We start from the raw sequence: 16,991 nt of genomic DNA on the forward strand, positions 1-16,991 counted from the left end.
ACTATGTTCCTCCATCAAGTCATCAAGTCTGGTTTTCAGTCATGTGACCACAGAAGTTTTGACATGTCAGTCGTGGACATTTGTCAAATAAATCTAAATCAGATTGTACGCAGGCAACACTCTTCATCATGTTTGACTTGATATAGTGTTTATTTGTGAAATGTGCAGAAAAAACAGTTGCCCTCAACTGTTATATAAGCTGCTGTAGTTGATCTGAAGTTCACAGACTTTCCATTCAAACACCTGTTTGCACCGAGCGTCCACATTACTCCGATCAGATCCACTGGGTCGCTTTTAGATTGGAAGACAGAAATGCTGACCTCCAGCTTGCAAAGGAGCACACCATGAAGCCAGTGTTTTCCCCTCGCTGTTTGTTGGTGTGTTAGTTTTGCTCCAGCCTCCAGACTGTCCAGTTCCATCCCCACCACAGAGCTGGCCTTCCTGTCCAGCTTATTCAATTTGTTTGTACCACAGCTGCTGATGCCACCTCCCCATCCACCACAGCAGATATGACACTGGACCACAGACTGGTAGAACATCCGTAGCAGCCTAGTGCAAACATTGAAGGACCTGAGCCTCCTCAGAAAGAACAGCCTGCACAGTGTGACTGATTCTTCATGATTCCTCCGCAGAGTCGACCAGGAGAGCTCAGAGGTTCCCAGAGGTCCGTCTGTCCAGCAGCATCAGACACACCTGGACTCCATATTTATGGTCTGTACATGAACAACAACTACTTTTACATCCAGTCTGTTCACAATAATCTCCATGCTGCACTTTACAGACCAGTGGTGAATCTGTCCAACATGGATCTGATGTTAAATGTTGTCATTCACATAATATTCTGTTTCAGCTGCTGGAGGAGAACATTGTGACTTTTGTGAAGAACGAGCTGAAGAAGGTCCGGAAGGTTCTGAGTTCAGATTACCCAGAATGCTCAGAGATTCAGAGGGAGGATGAGGAGGTGTTGGGCGGTGACGATGAAGAGCAGAGGAGGAGCAGCAGAGAGGCATTTCTGAAGATCACACTTCACTTCCTGAGGAGAATGAAGCAGGAGGAGCTGGCTGACCGTCTGCAGAGCAGTAAGAGGATTTCTCTAAAGATTTAACATGATGGATAAATGAGACATTTACTGAAGTCTGATGATGATGAATCTTTTGGGGAAGGAATTTGACATATTTGCTTTATAAATAACTTAATGATATTTTTTGTCGTCTGTCCATTTAGAACTTCTTGCTGCAGTTTGTCAGCGTAAATTTAAATCTAACCTTCAGAAGAAGTTCCAGTGTGTGTTTGAGGGGATCGCTAAAGCAGGAAACCCAACCCTTCTGAATCAGATCTACACAGAGCTCTACATCACAGAGGGAGGGACTGCAGAGGTCAATGATGAACATGAGGTCAGACAGATTGAAACAGCATCCAGGAAACCACACAGACCAGAAACAACAATCAGACAAGAAGACATCTTTAAAGCCTCACCTGGAAGAGATGAACCAATCAGAACAGTGATGACAAAGGGAGTGGCTGGCATCGGGAAAACAGTCTTAACACAGAAGTTCACTCTGGACTGGGCTGAAGACAAAGCCAACCAGGACATACAGTTCACATTTCCATTCACTTTCAGAGAGCTGAATATGCTGAAAGAGAAAAAGTTCAGCTTGGTGGAACTTGTTCATCACTTCTTCACTGAAACCAAAGAAATCTGCAGCTTTGAAGAGTTCCAGGTTGTGTTCATCTTTGACGGTCTGGATGAGTGTCGACTTCCTCTGGACTTCCACAACACTGAGATCCTGACTGATGTTAGAGAGTCCACCTCAGTGGATGTGCTGCTGACAAACCTCATCAGGGGGAAACTGCTTCCCTCTGCTCGCCTCTGGATAACCACACGACCTGCAGCAGCCAATCAGATCCCTCCTGGGTGTGTTGACATGGTGACAGAGGTCAGAGGGTTCACCGACCCACAGAAGGAGGAGTACTTCAGGAAGAGATTCAGAGATGAGGAGCAGGCCAGCAGAATCATCTCCCACATCAAGAAATCACGAAGCCTCCACATCATGTGCCACATCCCAGTCTTCTGCTGGATCACTGCTACAGTTCTGGAGGATGTGTTGAAGATCAGAGAGGGAGGAGAGCTGCCCAAGACCCTGACTGAGATGTACATCCACTTCCTGGTGGTTCAGGCCAAAGTGAAGAAGGCCAAGTATGATGGAGGAGCTGAGACAGATCCACACTGGACTCGAGAGAGCAGGAAGATGATTAAGTCTCTGGGAAAACTGGCTTTTGAGCAGCTGCAGAAAGGAAACCTGATCTTCTATGAATCAGACCTGAAAGAGTGTAGCATCGATATCAGAGCAGCCTCAGTGTACTCAGGAGTGTTCACACAGATCTTTAAAGAGGAGAGAGGACTGTACCAGGACAAGGTGTTCTGCTTCGTCCACCTGAGTGTTCAGGAGTTTCTGGCTGCTCTTCATGTCCATCTGACGTTCATCAATTCTGGAGTCAATCTACTGTCAGATAAAGAGCAGTCAAAATCCCGGTGGTCTGACGTCTTTGGAGGCAAATCAACACATTTCTACCAGAGTGCTGTGGACGAGGCCTTACAGAGTCAAAATGGACATCTGGACTTGTTCCTCCGCTTCCTCCTCGGTCTTTCACTGAAGACCAATCAGAATCTCCTCCGAGGTCTGCTGACACAGACAGGTAGAAGCTCAAAAAACAATCAGGAAACAGTCAAGTACATGAAGAAGAAGATCAGTGAGAATCTGTCTCCTGAGAGAAGCATCAATCTGTTCCACTGTCTGAATGAACTGAACGATCATTCTCTAGTGGAGGAGATCCAACAGTACCTGAGTTCAGAAAGTCTCTCCACAGATAAACTGTCTCCTGCTCAGTTGTCAGCTCTGGTCTTCATCTTACTGTCTTCAGAAAAAGATCTGGACGTGTTTGACCTGAAGAAATACTCTGCTTCAGAGGAGGCTCTTCTGAGGCTGCTGCCTGTGGTCAAAGCCTCCAACAAAGCTCTGTAAGTGTGGAGAAGTTTTTTTCAGAATTCAGTTATTATGCTGTTGTTTACCTAAATAGAAATAATTTACTTAATTATTCTTTATCCAGACTCAGTGATGTTGATAGGTTTTCAATGTAGTGAGTCCCCGGGACCCACAGGTGGTGAGTTGAGTGGGTCCCTGGGAAATTCAATGGGTCCCGACTCCCCAGTTGAAAAAAATGTCTTTCTTTCTTATATTATTCTATTTCTTAAATTTTATTGAGTATTAAACTCCTTTGATGGTGGTATGATATGGTTATAATGAACGGATATATTCATGTATGTTCAAAATGTATCTGAAATTAAACTTCCAGATCTGAAAAGTTTATTGCAAAACAACTGTCACAGTGGCATGACATATGACATTCAAATCAAACAGCATTTTTGTAGCAACATAAATAGCACCAAAATAAATTATTAAAATTCAAATAATCTGCTGACCTGCACCGTTTGGGCATAACAAAATGGTGGCTGTCATTCAATGTAGTTTTCATCACCACCACCGGATTATGTTTTATTTAATTCATTACAGCACGTCCCTTAAACGTTAAAACATAATCGACACGAATGAGCACAGCATCGAGCAGTGCAAACGTGGGTTTACTTACTATGAAGTTCGTATTTTTAATTGTTGAAGTCAGAGGTGTAGCAAGCTTTTCAAAAGTGCGGGGGATGGATGTGGTGATGATGGTGGTGGTGGTGTTTTTTTTAAAAACAATTTTGGGTCGGGGGGTGATGATAAATGACCCTTAAATATTAAATCTGTGTCTATAATAACCACACCCTGACATGTAAATGTGACATCTGTCTTGATTCGTTTAATTAAAATATAATATCATATTTATAATAGAAGCCTACTGCAACTGTACTTTTTTTTTTACCATTACATGTTATTTTATAATGTTCTGTCATGGACTATGTCACTTCACTGCTAACAGAAGAGAGAGCTGCTCACTGCCAGTTGCAGCTTCTTATCTTGATCGGCAGTCTTTGTTAATTTTTTGTCATGATTGTTATTATTAGTAGTTAGATTATCAAAACTCACAGTTACATGTCAGGATGTGGTTATTATAGACAGATTCAATATTTAACTGTCATGTGTCATCACAGTAACAGCGTTACATACATTAGCAGCTGTAAACACATAAAAACATTATAAAACAAATCATGTGGTTTGGTGTCGACCTGTTTACTGAACGTATCAGGAGTAATCAACGTTTATAATCATCAGAGAACTTTACAGACATTGTTTTTGGTTGCTCTCTGTTTCCAGAGAATTCACAGAGAAGCTGGAGAAGTTTGTGACATTTTCATCCCGGATTTTTGTGAGGAGGGAATCAAACGCCTGTCTCAAATAAACGCCTGGTCTGTTAAGTGGTTGAGACAAATAAACGCCCGGCTATTATTTGGTATTTTACGGTAGTTCCCGCCTCATCAGCACGAGCTGAACAATAAATTGAACATAGCAAGAGAGGCGGGACTTAAGGCAGAACAGCCAATCATCAGCCGGTCAGTCCCAAAGCCGGTGTCATGTTTGAAGCAGCAACAGGAGAGGGAGGAGAGAGGAGAGGAGGAGGGAGGAGAGGAGAGAGGGAGGAGAGGAGGAGGGAGGAGGAGAGGAGGCAGCTGCAGCGAGCGCAGACACAGAGCGACCGGAGAAAGTGACTAAGTTTTATGTGTTTACAGCAAAACTGCAGAAAAAGTGTGGATGTTGAACTCTCTCAACGGGAAAAGTGTGGGTGTTAAAACACACACACCCCCCACGGGTGCGACGCCCCTGGTTGAAAGGAAATCAGCGGTGACGGGCTAGTTGTTTTGGTAGCGGCTAAATTAGCATGTCGCGATACTTTGTACAGGGGATCACGTCTGCGCCGACTAGAAGCGCAGAGGGTTAAAACAGCGCTTGTCCGGTCTGCTAACAACAAGGTGTCTTTTGTCAGTTACTGTGATTAAACACGAGTTGTTTTATGTTCACAATGTATCGTTTTTCATGGGAAAAATGAGGTGCATCCCTGGGACGCATGGATAGTGGGTTTAGTGCGTCCTTTCATATTTTAATGCGTCAGGGACGCAGGACGCGTACCTAGCAACATCACTGCAGACTAAGTGGCTGTAACCTCTCAGAGAGAAGCTGTGAAGCTCTGTCCTCAGTTCTCAGCTCCCAGTCCTCTAGTCTGAGAGAACTGGACCTGAGTAACAACAACCTGCAGGATTCAGGTGTGAAGCTACTTTCTGCTGAACTGAAGGGTCCATAATGTAGACTTGAAGCTCTCAGGTCAGATAGTCCATAGTTTGTCTCAAATTATTTTTGTATTTCTTAAATGTTTGAATTAAATTCTCTCTCTCTTGTCAGAACTCTTGTGTTTTGAAAGTATGCTGCTTATTATTGTTTCATGTCTGTTTAGTCCAGATTTAGTCTTGGTGATTTTTCATATCTCTGACATTTTAGAGTAAAACAGAAAGCAAGTTCACATGTGCTACAATGTTATTATAAATAATGTAAATGTCTTTTTTTTTACTGTTCACACTTCAGGCTGAGTGTCTGTAACCTCTCAGAGAGAAGTTGTGAAGCTCTTTCCTCAGTTCTCAGCTCCCAGTCCTCTAGTCTGAGAGAACTGGACCTGAGTAACAACAACCTGCAGGATTCAGGAGTGAAGCTACTTTCTGCTGAACTGAAGAGTCCACACTGTGTCCTTGAAACTCTCAGGTCAGGATTCTTTATTTTATTTCATTATTTTATGTAACTTAACAATTGGAGCAGGTCTTGGTCACACTCCTAATATGATTCAATTTATTTAAAAGACCCAACATTTTCCCCACAGTGTTGAGAAAGTACTGCCTTTTAACAGGCAGAAACCTCGAGCAAAACCAGACTTAGTGGTTGTCGCCACCTGTCTCAAGTGATTGGGTTGAGAGATAGAGACATAGAAGCCCCTTTCACACTGCCTCTTCAAGGCAGGATTCTTGATATCTCGATATTCCACCTCACTGTGGGTGTGAAAGTTACAATGGTGGAATGGGGGGACGGTTTCATTCCACCTCTGACCCTCCAACAGAGGTAGAAACAGAGGTGAGACGACATCTGTGTGGACAGGAGTGTGATGTTCTGACAGTTTTCACAGTCTGACAAATTAACAGATCCTTCACTCATCAAAGTAACAAAACAAAACCAATGACACCCCTAATCTATGTATATATTTAAAATATCGGTCAGTCAGTCTATTCTGCACTAATCCTGACTTGCATTTATCAAAAACAATTGGATGGGTTGTCATGTGGATTCTGGAATTCATGCTCCCCTCAGGATGAACTGTAATTGCTTCAGTGATCGTCTGACTTTTCATCTAATGCCATCATCAGGACATCATTTTAATATGTACAATATGTTGGTTCATGACCAAATATTTGCAAAACTAATGGCATATCCATCAGCTTCAGTAATACTCTGTGTTCAGTGCTAATTATTAATTTATTGAAAACTAAGACGATGCATATAATAAATGTTAAATCCCTTAAACACAGATGTGCACTGAATTATCAGGACCCTCAGCTGATGTGTGATGTGTGTTGTTTTGTGTGTCTGCAGGCTGTCAGGCTGTCTGATCACAGAGGAAGGCTGTACTTCTCTGGCTTCAGCTCTGGACTCCAACCCCTCCCATCTGAGAGAGCTGGACCTGAGCTACAATCATCCAGGAGACTCAGGAGTGAAGCAGCTGTCTGCTCGACTGGAGGATCCAGGCTGGAGACTGGACACTCTCAGGTATGTAGAGTCCTGCTGCAGCCACAGACAGTCAGTAGCTCCATTCACACTGCACACTGCCAATTCTCCGCCTCCACCTCTGAGAATTTTTCAGAGGTGGCGAGGGGTGAAATTTCACTCTGGCACTGATCGGCACATGTCAGTCCTTCATTCAACTAACTTAGGTCCTTCACTCAACTAAATAAATAGAAATGTCTCACAAAGCAACATTACAGGAACAAGCAAAAGTAACGTAGTAACTGTAACTGTCTTTGGCAGCTTATATGAGGAAAAAAATACTGCAGTTATAGGTGGAGAAGCATCTGTCCTCCCGTCTGTCGTCTCGTCTGTCCTTCCGACTCTAAATCACATCTCTGCCTGAAAAACAGCGTCTGTCACTGACAAAAAACTTAAAGCAACAACTCTAACTTACTAAGTGTTTGTGTTGAAAAATAAATCTCCACGACAATCAGTCCTCCAGACCAGTGCATGTGAGCGGAGCGCAGAGCGAGCGGGGAGCGGAGTGTGCGAAATAGCTGGAGCGCAGAGCCAGAGGCCAGAGCGATGGTTCCGTTTCGCTCCAGATCCGTTCCGATACCTCTCTTCAAGAGTCGAGGGCATGCACAAGTCCAGACTCACGTCTGCCTTCAAGGGTTAGCCTACATCACAGGTCATTCGTTGAATATTTCAAAAAGCAAGCAGAGAGGTCATATAGGTGCAACGTCAAGAATTGCTCCCTCTTTTAAATATGAGCGAGCGTGGAGCGATTTCACCGGAGCTGAATGAAATTTTAGGTGATCGGAGAGCGGAAATTCTCGCCGCTCAGCTCCATTCACATGCTCTGCTCCAGACCGAGACTTCAGTGAACTTTCCCCCAGAAAACAGCCTCTTTTCCCATGAGTCAGAATCAGACAGCATCGGGATTATTGATGGTAATTATCTAATTATGTACTTGAGAGCGAAAAATTTAACTTTGTCACTTTCAAGGAAATTTGGTGGGTCAGGATCTCAATCACTACACATTATAACAGCATCCATATGATTATAAACTATCCGCGGGTTTAGATTGACAGAAGGACATTTGGGAAACACCTTGAAAACACACAGACCTCATCATCATAACGTGTACCGTCACACCTCTTTAGAAGCCGCAGCGCCGGCTTATGTGTTAGTTTTTAAGGCAGAGATGCTTTACTCTCTGTGAACGACCAACAGCGGAGAATTGGGGAACTGCCGCTGTGGTGTTCATGCGACTTCTCTGTGTGAAAGGGGCTAGCATGAGACTCTGTATCTCGACTGTAGATGTTCAGTTTCGGGAGGTCTGCTTCGTTTACTTCACCTCCACTTGTTCAATTCAGTTCAGAAAAAAAGGCAGCATAGCTTAAAGCCAAGAGTTACTATTGAAGAGAGGAAAAATGAGAGAAGGGACCAAGGTCAGCGACTAGGAGAGCCTTGGCACAAACACTAAAGTTACACCTCTTTTTTCAGACTAATTGAGTGCTCATTCATAATGTCGCTGTTTAATTTCTTGTCCTCTGGTTTTGCTGGCTGATGAATCACTCATCCAAATTATTTCACACTCCACACTGACTGCAAAGGATTATCAAAACTTTAACAATAAGTCGAATTTCCACCACTTCATCGCAGTGTTAGGATATGATGATGACAAATAACAATAGACTCGCTGTATCAGATGTCTGATCAGAAAATACTGAACCTCAAATTCAAAAGATTTCTGTGACACATACATTAATTTAATCATTGAATGTATTAGAAACTCTTTCCCTGAACTGGAGAATCAGTGTTCTGGCCAAAGTGCTTGACTTTGAACTTTAAATGGTTCTGACATGAATCTTTATCAATACTGCAGTAATTACATTCTAGATCATCACTGACAGTGTATTTCTGCCTCAGTGTGGTATTTATCATTATAACAGCCTGCAGGGGCAGAAAAGATTCAGTGTTTTACACCGCCAGCAGAATCAAAAGATAAGAAAACATTCAGTGATCAATCATCTGCTCCACTGATTAACATGATATGTGACCTGTGCAGAGCTGCAGCTCTCTACAGTAGTTGGGGGACCTCTGGTTTAATGCTGTTGTAATTTACTTCAGCCTGGCTCGTAGCTGCTGACTCAGTTTCACTCTAAGCTGAGGCCTGTACTGCGAAGGGGGCTCAACATAGCCAGGCTTTGTGCTCATGATGCAGCTCAACAAAGCCCCAAGTCCCCAATCAGAGTTAAACGATACTGCGACGGTGGTTATCAACTTACTTTGTCAAGTCCGGTTCTCTGCTTTGTGCTCTGCGCGTGTTCACATAAAAGGGGGCGTTTGATGTCATATTATTCTACTTCCCTGCGAAAATGAATCGATCCCGGGCCACATATTTTACTCAAGATGAGCAGATTCTTATTATGCAAGGCTATGAAGAATTCAAAGAAACCATCACGGCAAAAAGTAACACTCTCGCCGCCAATAGAGCGAGGAAGGGCCGCTGGCAGAAAACTGCTGACCGTGTAAATGCGTAAGATAACAATGATTAATATTATGATCAATATTATATTAAGCTCTTAGTGTTTTAATTTCTGAAAGCTCAACATGGTGCAACTTTTACATATTAACCCTCATCCATTTAAAAATAAATAAACTGAAGCAACAACTATCTTTTTTCATTTTTGAATGATGTCTATATTGTTTTCACATTTTACTGATCTCAGTTATAGAATGCGCGTGTGTGTTTTATTGAAAGCGAGGCTGAGTGTGCGTATCAGTCGGACATGGCAGCAAGTCAGAGCCAAATACAAAAACATCATTCAAAGTGGTATGTAGCCAAGCTGCCCCATCATTTTGTCAGTGTGTGTTCTTGCTCGGATTTTCTGCATCACCAACTGAATGTAAGGAGGTTCATGTGGCAAAACAACACGAAGGGCTACACAAACAGTTTGCCCGACAGTGAGCGCACAGCTTCTTCGAGTGGCATTCCTGACACTCGGCTCAATAAGTGAGCAAATGTACCGTATTCCCTCGGCTGAAAATCTATATCGCTCATAGAGAATTTCATCAGGAAATGCCAGCGGATCAGTGCGATCTCGAAGAAGCCACTCACGTCGTAGTGCTGCCCGAATTATTCTTGCTCCCAGGTCCACCTGGTTCTCATATGGTGATGCCATCTCCGAATGAGTTACACAGTGAAACAGCGGCGCTTTTATAGCCGATTTTAAGCTGAAACTCTGAACATAACCTGGTCGGGACCAGGTTATGAGTTAAGCATAAGTTACCATGGTGATCTAGCCGGGTTAAAAGAGAGCCACCTTTGTAGTACAGAGAAGCCTGGCTTTAGACTCAACATACCTAAGACAAAAGCAGATTTTTTGTTTTTTACACTTCCAGCATTTTATTAAAAGAATAAAACATTGCTCTTACATTTTCCTCTTAAGTCTTGTTCAGTTCACTTTCAAACAACTTCAAATTGTAAAAGCAACATAAATGTATCAAAGGTGATGAAATGTCTCCATTATAAGATGCATCACGATGCAGAGACAGTGCATCACTAAGAGTCTGCAGCTCATGTTGATTGTCCTCAGCTGGACAAAAAAGTATCATCACGACGTTGCTCCCACGCTTTGAACTATGGGAGGACTTCTGACTGAAGTTACTGATGTAGGAGGGATGTTGGAGGGAGGCAGAGATCATCTGAGAGAGATTAAAAAAGAGTATCTTTTTAAACGGACATCTCAAGACATTAGATTTCATGAACTTGCTGTGAAGCACAAACTAGACGAGACTTCTGCCTCACAACAATCACTGATCACGTTGATCATTTTCACCTGAAGCTAACGTCTGCAGCCATAAATAATAACTGTTACAGCAGCTAATCAGCCGAGATCTGAGGAGCTGCTGTCAACTCTGCTGTCCAACTCTGAGAGAGGTGTGTGCAGCAGAGTCAGTAAATGTTGGATCTTAAAGCTGCCATGTGAAAACTAGATTATTGTAGACAAACGTGAAAGACGCTGCAGATCGAGACAGGTTTTGTTTGATGATTGAAAAGATTCAGCTTTCATTTTGTAGACTGCTGTAGTCTGAATATTGGAAGGACTTTCAGAATAAAAGGGGAATATAAATGATGAACAGTGGCCGTGTGCAGTGATATAGATCATTGAGGATGACGAACACTGAGATGCATCGAGAGTCGTTGACAGCTGAATCGTAGTGGAATCGTGAGGTGAAGATTCACACCTCTAAAATGTTTGTTACATGAAGTTTGCAAAAATAAAATCCAGTTTGTTTTCTAAAGTGCACATAGCACTCCTTCATCCTCCACTATTGATAGTGGCCTCATGTGTGTCAGCAGCATACTGAGGATACCATCAGTCAGAACAGCTGCTGGCTGTGGTGTCATGGGGCGTCCTTCCTCACAACGTAGTCACCATGTTGACTTGTTACTTTGTCAAGTGACAGACACAATATTATATCATATCAGTTTGCACAGTAGCACAATTCACATGAAGCTCAGTGAACTCAGTACACACCTTGTTGTTTTAGTTCATATCTGCTGATGTAAAGCGCAAATACAGATCAGGCCTGTACAATAAAACACAACAACAACAGAGCAGCACTTCCTCACTACATGTGAAAAGTAGAAACATATTAGAGAAACACATGTTAAACATGTAATAGATTACATGTTAGACATCGTACCAATAAAGACATTTTTTAATCTGGATTTGAATTTAGAAAATTAAATAAAAAGATAAATGTACATTGTGAATGCAGACTGAGCCATGCACTGAGAATAAAAAGGACATGTCATATTTATTTTAACAGAACTGATGTGCTCAAGTTTCTATTGTGAAGAAATAAAGACTTCACTTCAGACGATCTCTTACTACGACATGAAATATTCTAAAACCTCCTCTGATGTACTCCAGTGTCTCTGACCGTACTTCAGCTAATTACCCACCAGGGGCCGACACTGATCCATCACAGACCTGAGAGCACAGACGGAAGCTGTTTCTGTCTTAAACATTGTTTAATTGTGTCTCAGTGATGTGGTGCTACCGGGCCATATGAGATCAGCTCTGCACATCTTGTAGCTGTTTTCTTTGAAGACTTTAATATAAAGTGCTGCCACACTTTTGATGACCTGGCTGGTACACTTTTCTCTTCAGTAACATTTGTAGTTTCCGTGGCCTCCGCTATGTTGCAAATGCGTTACGGAGCCGATTCAGAAAGGAGTCGGCGCAACTTCGAGTGGCTTCCTGTTTTATCACCTACACGAGGCGCCAATGGCGTGCTTACTGCTCCCACCATAGGAAACCAGAACTGCTGCACTGAATGTGTTTTCCTGACGTATCTTCAGCTCTACGTCTTTGACTATGAAGTGAAGCAGCTCGCTCCGTGCCACAGCGCCTGCATCGTAACGTAAACCAACTAATCCACCATGAAACTGGTCGGCAACTATTTTTATAATTGATTTATTGGGTTAGTTGTCACGGCCCTACAAAATTCTGATATTGAATTCTAATTGAACACTGCACTTCTTTGAGTCATCAGCAACAAACCTGCCAAGTATAAAGTAGATTGGATGAACGGTTCTGGAGACATGTGAACCACAGACAGACAGAAAGAAAGACAGATTCCTGGCTTCATAGTCAGATGTTCCTCTGGTCACATCTGGACACATCATGTTCACCACAGCAGATTTCAGACTAAGAGACATTTTCTGTCATTGTTTCTGCTTTTAATGGCATCAAACATGACATGAAGTTCTCCTCACAGTAACTATTACTGCTGTAATATACATCAGATATCAATCCAGCACCAAACTATAGTAACATGAACATGTCAACACATGAAACCATGAAACTGTTTCTATCACAAACAGCTTCAGTGACACTTGTGAGGTTCTGGAGGGAAACAGTCTGGGAGTCTCTGTCACTTGGTTTTGTGGCAGAGGTCGGGAACCAACGTCCAATGTTTTCTGATTGATTTATTACGTATAAATTGTATTTGTTTCTTTGCTCAGTAAAACAAAGCAGCAGAAACACAGCAAGAACAAAAAGCAGACTGTGCAGCTGAGATTCAGAAAAGCCCTCCAAGCTTCAAATCAAATCAAATCAAATCAAATCAACTTTATTTATATAGCACCTTTCATACATGTAAAAATGCAACCCAAAGTGCTTTACATTAAAAGAAAAGAAAATGAAACAAACCCCCTTAACATCCCCACTCCGCGCACCCTCATTCATGTAACACGAACACACACACACACACACACCCTTGAGCATACTACACTGACACATACACCCCACCCCCCGCAGATACAATGGAATTTGGCTAAGCACTGATAGATCAAGTAAGGAAACACCATCGTATGGGAGCCATCTCCACCGAGAGCCGTCCAAGCCCACGTCCACAGGGGACACCGACAGAGACTGCCCCGACCCAGACAGATAGGGGCCAATACCACGGCCATAAAGCTCTGGGTCAGGACTCCCCAACTGTCGGGGCCCAGACAACCCCCAGGACGGTACCCCCGTAGGCAGGCCAGACAGAGCTCCCGGTGTTGATGGCCCCCATGAGGAGAACACTGGAGCTGGAAACTAAGAAACAATAAATAAAATAAGTACTAAAAGAAATGAAAAACCTCCTAAGACAACATAAATGAATGCTAATATAAATTACTAAGAGCAAAATATAACTTTTAAGCACTAAACCCGGAATCGGACCTCAAAAGTTCTGACATCCAAATCCAAAAGTCCTATAATATAGAAACATGAGCACAAGTTGACATTGGATCAAACAGCAAGCGTAAGGTCGCCCACAGGAAACAGCAACAACATCCAATAAAATAAAGATGAAGTGATAAATCCAACAGGAGGTTTGTGTGTGTTCTCAGATGTTGTGGTCCTCTTTCACACACACCAACATCCTGTGGCTCACTCTCAGTGTGTGAGGAGAGTGGCAGAGGTGAAGAGGTTCAGGGAGAACAGGGAGAAGCAGCCTGATGGACAGATTGTGTTTCTGTGTATGAGAGTCATGTCATGTCCATGTTTGCATGCTGAAAGAGGATGTGCTGCTCTGACCCCCCTCCTCCTTTCAGGGTGGAGCCTGCTGGAGTCCGATGGTTGACACCAGGTCTGAGGAAGTGTGAGTGTCTTTTTACTTTCATTCATGAAAACACTGTGACATCACTCATTCACATCTGTGATGTCATCATCACACTGATGACACATTAATAACTGCAGCTGTGTTGTGTCTTTTTCTCTCCATCAGATTCCTGTGAGCTCACAGTCGACACAAACACAGTCGACAGAAACATCAAACTGTCTGACAACAACAGGAAGATGACACATGTGGAGGAGGATCAGTCATATCCTCGTCATCCAGAGAGGTTTGAGTCCTGGTGTCCTCAGCTGCTGTGTAGAACTGGTCTGACTGGTCGCTGTTACTGGGAGGTCGAGTGGAGAGGAGATGTTTCTATATCAGTGAGTTACAGAAGAATCAGAAGGAGAGGAGGCAGTAAAGACTGTGTGTTTGGACTGAATGATCAGTCCTGGCGTCTGAGGTGCTTTGATGATGGTCGTTACTATGTCTGTCACAATAAGAGAGGAACAGACCTCTCCTCCTCCTCCTCCTCCTCCTCCTCCTCTGGTAGAGTAGCAGTGTATGTGGACTGTCCTGCTGGCACTCTGTCCTTCTACAGAGTCTCCTCTGACTCACTGATCCACCTCCACACCTTCAACACCACATTCACTGAACCTCTTTATCCTGGATTTGGTATCTGGTCCAGTTCTGGTTCAGTGAGTCTGTGTGATGTTTAGTGTGCAGAGTCTCCTCCTGTCACAGAAACATTGTCAGTGCTGAACAGTTGAGTCTGTACAGGATCACAGTCACATCAATCTTTCAGCTTCTTGTAATAAATTCATCAGTCAACTTTGTACAAAATGATTCAAACTGATTGAAAGATTCTTCATTTACATTTTAAACTTCTTCCATTAAATTGTGTAAATTGCGTTGACTTGTACTTTCTGTCATGTGTTGTTTTGAATTCTGGCTCTTGTTCCAATAAAATCCACAACTATTAGTGAAATGTAAGAAACAGAAAACATTGACTCGTCTGCAGCTTTAATTGTAAAGAATCATTGTGAACAAAGTTGTGAATGGACAGTAAAATCTGATCAAATGTACTCGACACTCCACCTGAAACACTCTGACTTGTTTCATGTGTTTCTAATGATGAAACTAAAAGTTTGATGGTGTTGGTTAACACATGTAATTATGTAATGACAAATTAATGACAATCATTGTGTTTCTCTCAGTGTTTTGTGGCTGTTGAGTCTTGTCCGTGAAACTAAACAGCTGTGAGAAAAGTCTTTCTCTGTCTGACCCGGTGGCTCCACTTGTTACAGACCAGTTTTAAAGTCCAACAGCAGGCGACGGACCGAAGAGCCGGAGACCAAATAGTCCACACAGAACTGCCACGTCAAGTCAAGTCAAGTCAAATTTATTTATATAGCACATTTCATACGGCAAGCGTAAACTCAATGTGCTTCAAGAAATTAAAACAAAGATACATTGTAGAACATAAAATAGCATATAGGATAAAAAATAAATAAATAAAAACATTACATGCATAAAAAAAACATTTAGGACATTATACAATCACACAAGAACGTATTATCATCATCGTTTAAAAAGGGAGATAATAATAATAATGATAATAAAAATTCTTAAAGCAAACAAGACAGAAATAAAACACACTCTTTAAACTTAACTAAAAGCTCGCGAAAAAAGATATGTTTTCAGTTTACTTTTAGAAGACCATAAAACATTTAATTCGGTGCAAAAAAAATGTTGGAAAACGGAGAAAAAAGCAAAGGTACACGACTGTGTTCATAATAAGAGTAAAGGAACTACTCATCCCATAAACCATTGCGAATATAACAGCAACGTCTCTGATTGGTGGAGCTCGCTGTTACCATGTAAATAGGCGCGTTCAAGTTGACCTCCTGCTGCCTGACTGCATCAGCGAGATCTGCTGGCGACAGCAGGGGCGGGGCTACAAACGCTGCTATGAAGTCGGACACTCTCTCTTCCCGTAGACGTGACGTGACCTGGCTGAGGTTGCGGTGTTTCCCTTCTTCGTCGGCGAAGAAGTGGAGAAATTTTAAATTCCATTAATGTTTGATTACAATCAACAACGACTGCGATCAGTTTTCTTACGTGATGCTATGGGAACTTTGCTGGCCTTTTTCTCATATTAATCTCCTACAGAAATTATTCAATCTGAGATGTTCAAAATATTAGTCAACCAAAACATTTGGGCTGAGGGAATAGAGCAGTGGAACTGCTGCTGTGTTGCATGCAGACGACCGGGGATCAAGACCCGTGTCAAGCCTGTATTTTTGCAGAGGATGTATTCATCTGATTACTTTATATATATATATATATATATATATATATATATATATATATATATATATATATGTGTACACACACACACACACACACACATATATATGTGTGTATACAGACAGACAGTTCATATTTAGAGACAACAGAATGTGACAGCTTTGTCACAATAACAACTTCAAATTTGGATACTTTGCAATTGCTTCACTTCAAACGGTCACACAGTGGCTCATCAAGAGTAGATGAAGAGCCTAAATGTTGTCTTACTGTAAATGATCATGTTCTGTTTTCCTTGTAATGTCACCATTAAATACATTTGAACTTTGTCTATCTGGTACATTATAGTAAGTCTTGCACAATAACAATACAATACAATTACAACAGTTATTCATTATTATGATGACAACTGTGCTTAGGTGCATCATGATTAAATCACAGCTGAGGGGAATTTGCTGACTACATTTAACAAATAAGCAAAACTATAGACACATAAGATGATGCATTTTCTCATAGCAACATCACAATGAATTAAATACATTTCACTGAATTAATGAAATACAATAATCAGAACAAATGACTGAATCAGATGCCTTGTCCCGCTGCGCCATCTCATCACACGCAGAATAGCTCAGGATAATTCTTTGTATTGTTAATGTGACGGGAACAGAAAGGGTTAATTAATAAGAGTGGATAGTACAGATAACACTGGACACAGCAGTTAACCACTCTCCATCATCACCCTAAGCTGACAGAACTGAGCAGTTTATTGACGACATCTTTCAGGGTTGTTGCGTTACA

General features: G+C 42.1%; 1 pseudogene; it reads left to right on the forward strand.

Annotated features, from left to right (window-relative positions):
- Positions 1-636: 636 nt before the first annotated feature.
- LOC115577232 (NLR family CARD domain-containing protein 3-like) lies at positions 637-14,584 on the forward strand (annotated as a pseudogene).
- The last annotated feature ends 2,407 nt before the right edge of the window (positions 14,585-16,991 follow it).

Source organism: Sparus aurata, chromosome 24 (assembly GCF_900880675.1).
Source record: "Sparus aurata chromosome 24, fSpaAur1.1, whole genome shotgun sequence".
NCBI lineage: Eukaryota > Metazoa > Chordata > Actinopteri > Spariformes > Sparidae > Sparus > Sparus aurata.